Here is a 7,692-nt window from a genome sequence, read left to right as displayed (position 1 = left end):
GGCTGTTCGCCTTGCACCTATCCCGCGCAACTCGAGCCTCTTCAGAGCCCCAGCCCCAGCCCAGCTCCAGCCCCAAACCCTGCGGCCGGCAGAGGATGGAAGACAAGAAGCGATTAGAAAGGACGGTGAAGAAAACAAGAGTGTGACAGTGAACAGTGGGAGCAAAGAGAGGCAGTGGGCACGCCCGGGGTGGGAGGAGGGAAAGGGAGAAAAGAAAGGAGAAAGTCCGGAGTAAGCATCCAAGTCCCAAAGCACAGCTCGGTCACCCCCGCTGCACGTAGTGTTAGTGTCACTTGAGCCCAGTTAAGTGAAACCTGAGCCACTTGGCCTCAAATACACTGGTTTCTGAACTGTTGGAGTGTGAGCAAGCAGGTGCTTAGAGCTCCACACCTGAGACCACTCCTGTAAAGTTTGTACAAAGCAGTTGGGGGAAAGGCCACAATGTGGTGCCTTTAATACCAACCTAATCACACACCAGCAGTTTTCCGAGATTATGGTAAAAAGTCAGTACTCTTTCTTTATAGACAAATTTTCAAGCCCGATTAAATTCACATAACTTGTAGCTAGCTGTTCCCTCAACTTCATCTTATAGCCCCAAGAAAGCATTTAAAAGCCAAAAATAAAGCCCTAACCAACACTCCACCGGCTCAAAGATGTTAATTATGCGTTGGGACTTGCAGCGGGTTTTTTGGGATTTTGGGGTGTGTGTGTGTGTGTGTGTGTGTGTGTGTGTGTGTGTGTGTGTGTGTTGGCTTGGGAACAAAGCAATGAGAAATATATCTGTAGTGCACAGATCTTATAAGTAAATAGGACAGGTAATGTACTACTTAGTACAAGTTGAAAGACTTTGTTCAAGTATATAATCAAATAGTTCTTAATATTCATTTTTAATTTTCTCGATTTAAAAATGCTTAGGTGGATGAGGAAGTGTATGATTAAGGCAATCCCATTCTAGGCACCTAAGATGCTGCCTAATTTTAAAAATGACAATAATCAATAGAACTGAACCTGATAGAAAGTATAAGTTATTTGCATTGTGTCTACACCATGCCAAAACATCTAGACAAAGTCAGGTATCTGCATATTTGGGAACTGCAGATTGATTTTTGTCACCTTTGATCTAAATGTGTGGGATTTTGCAAATTGCTGGGAGCTGTTCATTCCACTCAGAGAAAACAAAAACAAAAAGAAGTTTATTCATGTAGTAAATATTGAGCCTCTGTGCCAAACTATGTGCACAACTCTACTTCTGTTAAATCCAAGGCTTGCACAGGAAGTATGCTTCTCACTCTCAGAGTTCATGAAGTAAGTCAGATATATGTACATAATCTGGTAAATAGCTACTATGTATTGAACACTTTTTAGGTGCCCAGTACTGTGTCTCGTCTTACCCTATAATCTTTCAAAATAATATATTGTCTCATTTGATCTCCACAGCAATGCTCTGAGGTTACTCATTTACAGATGAGGCTATTGAACCTCAGGAGCAACTTGTCCAATATCACACACCAAAAAGTGACACCAGGATTGGAATGTAGGCAAGTCTGATTCCCAAAACTATGACATTATGCTGTACTGCCTCTCAGTAGCAATATATGATAACAAGGTTAGTGATGGACAAAAGATAGTGACATGAAACTACAGCAAGTGGAACCAAGGTTAAACAGAAATCAGAACTTATTTTTTGTGGATAGATTGAGAGACACTGAAGTAATAATGTTACCAAGGAAAGACAAAGAATCTCCTTCCAAAATGATTTTATGAGGTAGATCAACGTCTGGGATAGTTGCGTGCAGCCTAAAGACAAACAATATAGTTTAATTGATGTGTGTTATGTGATTTCATCCTCTCAAACCTCATCACCATTAGAACTAACCTTATGTTTGAGGCAAATAACAATTCATTGTCAACTACTAGTGGAATACAAAAAAATGCACTAACATTTTTGTCTATGTTGCAGAAGAGAAAGCAGATTGTTTTTTTTTTAAAAAGCTTTACAACAACTGGTACGCTGTTAGGATGTTTTGTACTTTATCCTTAACTATCACAACATACCTTTTAATTTTTTTGAAACTGAATTGAATACAATATCAGACAGTAGGTACCTATTTACTCCCCACCCCACTAAAGTAATCATTTCTAGAGTAGAGAAAACCAGAGCCATTTAATGACATCACACAACAGTTTAGCACAGGAAGCAAAGTAGGATACCATGGATGGCTGCTTCTGCTAGGGGAATTTAGGAAAGCAGAATGTAAGCTCCCGATTTAGAATTTGGCCAGTAGACAAGAGTCTAACGCCCCTACTCTTGTGAAAATAGCAAGGAATCTTTAATAAGCACCAGTAGTCATGTCCTTAGTTCTGCATTTCATCTAAAAGACAAGCACTATCATGGCTATCGTGCCAGCCTAAGGGATTGATGCAATGGGAAATCCAAAGACAAGGACACCCCAGCTGAACTATAAAAATAGCTTTTCCCCCAAGGATTTTTAGTTCCAATTCCAAACCTCACGGGCATCAAGAAAATAGACAAATCCAGATATGACCATTGCAAAAAGACATTTTTACCTGACCGTTAGAGGTTACTAAGTATTTTGTTGTACAGGTTGGCTAAAAATGAGGGAAACACTAACCTTTTTCTCTGTGTTAACTTCTCCTGAGCTTGGATTATCTCCCAAACTAACCTTGACCTCAAGATGCTTTATAAATCCCCTGGCAAGTAGTGGTGGTGGTGGCAATGCCCCCTTTTGAGGCAGGGTAGAGCTAGTGCAGTTTAGGCATAGATAGATAAATTTCTTGTAGGCGGGTTTTAGAAAGCATCCAGACATCCTGTCAGCAGGCTAAGCGGCCCTTCGGGCTGCGTTGTGAGTTTAATATGGACTCCCAGTTCACCCCACCCTCTCTGCTCGCCAAAGGAAAACTTTATCAAGGTGGTTCCCAGAATCAAAAAGCCATAAAAACAACGATAAGACCCACTTTTAGCTCATGAACTTGTTAATTGAAAAGGTCTGGCAAGGTTCCCTGGAAAAGACCACCCTGGAAAAGGCGGAGGGATGTCGATACCTGGGCTCCAGACCTATTGTAAAAAGCAAAAAGTGTGGGTTTCTCTCACCCATGCCAACTCTGGCATGTCTATCTTTCTCCTCTTCTTTCTCTAACAAACTTTGTTTTTAAACTTTGCTGGCCACTCTAAAATTCATTTTAGGTTTGAGTCAAAGAATCCATGAGTTTTGTGCCGCACCCCATCCGGCATCACTTTTAGCCTTTGAAGAAATGCCTCTCTTGGCCTTGTTTTCTTGCAGAGTCATCAACATGAAAATAAACATGTTTCATTCAAACATAAATGAAATTCACAGAATAAATTTTCTGTGAAAAAAATTTTACATCTATGCAAAGTGCACACTGGATAGGAAAATTGACCTTGCTCAGAATTCTCTTGACTCGAAGTATAAAGGTCAAATTATGATAGAGCACATGTGTTTCTTCCCAACTGTTGGTATTGGAGTGAAGTGATAATACCCTCCAGAGGAAACTTTAAGGTGCCCTCTTCTCTTTATAACTATCAAGCTGGAAGCTAAAGATTTCTTTTAAATAATAATAAAAAAAAATAGACCATAGTATCTTTGTCAACAAAGCACATTCAAATTGTAATCATTTCTGCTACATCTGCCTCTAAATTGCTTTTAACTAACTTGTTAAAGGCTTTGTTTTACAGTTGTGGAAAAACTACTTGAACAGAGGTTATATATATTATTTACTATGTGGTAAAACTAGGAATTGAATTATGTCCAATAGTTACTGATTGTATTATTCCTTCAATTTATTATCATGTTTACAACATAGCTATTTTTTTATTTCAGAAAATGAAAATAAGCATTATTTGATGCAATAGTGAACTTGTTAATGTTGAAAAATTATTTTCTTAGGTTTTTGGTGGTGTGGATAAGATGAGGAACATTCACATAGTTCATTGAAAAAGAAGCCATTTATACCCAAACAAGTGTTATTTTTATCCTGTCATCAAACTTTCTCAACTGTCATCCTTGAACAACTGCAGAATGTAATATTCTTAGCTACCACTTTGATCTAACCTTGTACACATAGAACACATGGTTGTGGTGGTGGAGGTAGTGATCAGTTTCCTTTTATATTTGAGTGAAGATGAGTACATACTGGAATGTTTACCTACTTTTCAATTCAAATTGATAAATTGGTTTTTGTTTTCCTGATTACAAAACAAATTCTTCCCTCCCAAATTCCTTCTTTATCTAATGAACATGTTTATGAGCCAAAACACCATGATCTACCTTGGACTGTTTTCTAGTTTCATTTACACCTTCTATTGTCAACTGAAGTACAAACTAAATGAATGTTGTTTTGCTACCTATTTCTGAGACAAAGTTCTATAAGCTATCTAATGCCATTTAGATATGCTAATATCTACCCTGAATATGGAAGAATTAATAAAGCAAGCTGGTTGTAGATTGGAGAGAAAACCTTTTTAGGGAGGAGATGATTAAAAGTAGTATTATTTGGAGCAGTTAGAGGAGTTGAGCGCAACCAAAGCATGAAGGTGCTTATTATACTTTGGAAAATCTTATTTTCCCTTTTTCTTCTATAGAATTAATCTGCTAGACTCTATGCATACATTGAGGTGTGAAAATGTGTATACTACAGCTCATCTGTGTCCCACCTCTAAATTTAATTGCAAAAAAGCATATTTTTCTATAACTAATCTTATCCTGTCCTGGAGCACCTATTCCAGTTGGTTGGAGGAACAGGTTGGGCAGAGTGAGGGTTAACACTATCCATTAATATATAAAAGTCTGTTCTGAATTAAAAGGCTCTTTTGTGCAAATAATTGATTTAAAGTTCAAACTCACTCATGGCACTGAGGAGCTGAAATCTGATCCCCATAACCTCTGCTGGATCCTGGTTGAAGTGTAGCTCATTTTGCCTCACTCCATCCACTGCTTAAACGTCCACAATTTACAGCTTACTCTCTCAGCATAAGCAATGCACAATAATTGTGTCAGAAAGCTCAGCCTTCTATCCTTATTTACTGTTCAGGATTCTTACCCCAGCTTCTAGTGGTGCCAAATAACCCTCCAAACTTCAGCCAGATGCTCCATCCAGCCCCTGACATTGGCTGTCCATCTCACAGCCTCTTCTTTGTAGCTATTCACCCCATGCCACAGCAACTGCCTGGCAAGTAGGCTGCTGCTTAATCCTCAGCTGCCTTCTGCAACCTCCACAAGATTCCACAAGGCTGGATTTTTTTCATGATACTCGACAGGTCTCTAAAACCCCCAAGCTGCCATTTCTACTGCAGACACCTCATGGTAGTATATGGTTTTTTTAAGGGTCTTGAAATTTCCCATACTGCACTCTGCTCGGTGGTTCTCCCAGACTTCTCTGGTACATTCTTTCTTCTTCTTTTTATTGAGATATAATTCACAAAGCCACCCATTTAAATTTTACAAGGAAATGGTTTTTAGAATATTCATGCAGTTGTACAACCATCAACATAATCAATTTGGACACTTCACAACCCTAAAAAGAAATCCTGTACCCATTAGCAATTGTTCTCCATTCCTCCTCACTATCCTCAGCTCCAGACAACTATTAATCTCCTTTCTGTCTGTATAGATTTACCTGTTCTGGACAATTCTTTTTTGAGTTGTTACCCAGACTGGAGTGCATGATCACAGCTCACTACAGTCTCAACCTCATGGGCTCAAGCAATCCTTCCGCCTCAGCCTCCCAAGGAACTGGGACTACAGGCACACACCACCATGTCCAGCAAATTTTTTTTAATTTTCATTTTGTAGAGACAAGGTCTCACTTAGTTGTCCAAACTGGTCTCGAACTCCTGGACTCAAGCAATCTTCCTGTATTGGCCTCCCAAAGTGCTGTCATGACAAGTATGAGCCACTGCATCCAGCCTGGACATTTGATATAAATGGAATTATGCAATATTTATTTTTTTGTGTCTGGCTTATTTCACTTAGCATAATATTTTCAAGGTTTCTTCATGTTATAACGTCTATCAGTATGTCAATCCTTTAAGATGACTGAATAGTACTCTATAATATGAATCTATCACATTTTGTTTATCCATCCATAAATCAATCGACATTTGGATGTTTTCACTTTTTGGTTATTATGAGTAATGCTGCAATGAACGTTTGTGTACAAGTTTTTGTGTAGATGTATGTTTTCATTTCTTTTGGATATATACCTAGTTGTGGAATTGCTGGGTTATAATGTAACTTCATGTTTAGCCTCTTAAAGAACTACTAGACTATTTTCTTTTCTTTTCTTTCTTTCTTTCTTTCTTTTCTTTTCTTTCTTTCTTTCTTTTTTTTTTCTGAATTGAAGTCTCACTCTGCTACCTAGGATGGAGCGCAGTGGCATGCTCACGGCCACCCCAGCATCATCCTGCTGGGCTGCAGCGATCCTTCTGCCTCAGCCTTCCAAGTAGCCAGAACTACAGTCACGCACTACCATGTCCAACTAATTTTTTGTTTTATTGTAGAGATGAGGTCTCAACCAAGTTGCACGGGCCAGTCTCGAACCTGCAAACTCAGGCAATTCACTTGCCTCAAACTCCCAAAGTGCTGGAATTACAGGCTGAGCCACTGAGCCTGGGCCTTAGACTGCTTTCCAAACCAATACCATTTTAGAATCCCACCTTCTGTTTCTAAGAGTTCCAATTTTCCACATCCCTACCAACAGTTGTTTTCATCTTTTAAAAATTATTATTATAGCCATTCTAATGATGTGAAGTAGTATCTCATTGTAGTTTTGACTTGCATTTCTCTAGTGACTAGCATTGTTGAGCATCTTTTCATGTGCTTATTGGCTATTTTTATAACTTTTTTTGGAGAATATCTATTCAAACCCTTTGCCCATTTTTATACTGAGTTATCTGTCACCTTATTAATGAACTGTAAGTTTTCTTGATATATTCTGATTACCAGTCCTGAATCAGGCATATAATTTTCAAATATTTTCTTTCATTCTTTGGTTTGTATTTTTCCTTTCTTGATGGTGTCTTTTGAAGCAAAAAAAGTTTTTATTTTTGACATAGTGTGATTTATCAATTTTTACATTTATTGCTTATGCTTTTGGTAATATATCTAAGAAGCTATAGCCAAATATGAGGACATAAAGATTGACACCTGTTTCCTTTTAAGATTTCTATTGTTTTAGCTCTTACATTTGGGTCTCTGATCCATTTTTTAGTTAATTTTTGTGTATAGTATAAGGAGGAGATTCAAGTTTATTATTTTGTATGTGGTTAGTGAGTTGTTCCAGCACCATTTGTTGAAAAGATTCTTCCTTTCCCATTGACATGTCTTAGCAACCTTGTTAAAAACCAATAAAAAAATGTGAAGGTTTATTTCTGGACTCTCTATTCTATTCTATTGATCTATATGTTTATCCTTATATTAACACCACACTGTCTTGATTACCATTGCTTTCCAGTAAGTTTTGAAACTGGGAAGTGCTCACCCTCCAAATTGTTCTTCTTCTTCTTCTTCTTCTTCTTCTTCTTCTTCTTCTTCTTCTTCTTCTTCTTCTTCTTCTTCTTCTTCTTCTTCTTCTTCTTCTTCTTCTTCTTCTTCTTCTTCTTCTTCTTCTTCTTCTTCTTCTTCTTCTTCTTCTTCTTCTCTCCTCCTCCTCCTC

This window comes from Carlito syrichta, unplaced genomic scaffold (assembly GCF_000164805.1).
Source record: "Carlito syrichta isolate Samal-C Ts95f unplaced genomic scaffold, Tarsius_syrichta-2.0.1 Scaffold305844, whole genome shotgun sequence".
Classification (NCBI taxonomy): domain Eukaryota; kingdom Metazoa; phylum Chordata; class Mammalia; order Primates; family Tarsiidae; genus Carlito; species Carlito syrichta.
The sequence above is the reverse complement of the archived record's forward strand: the minus strand, read 5'-3'. Positions refer to the sequence as shown.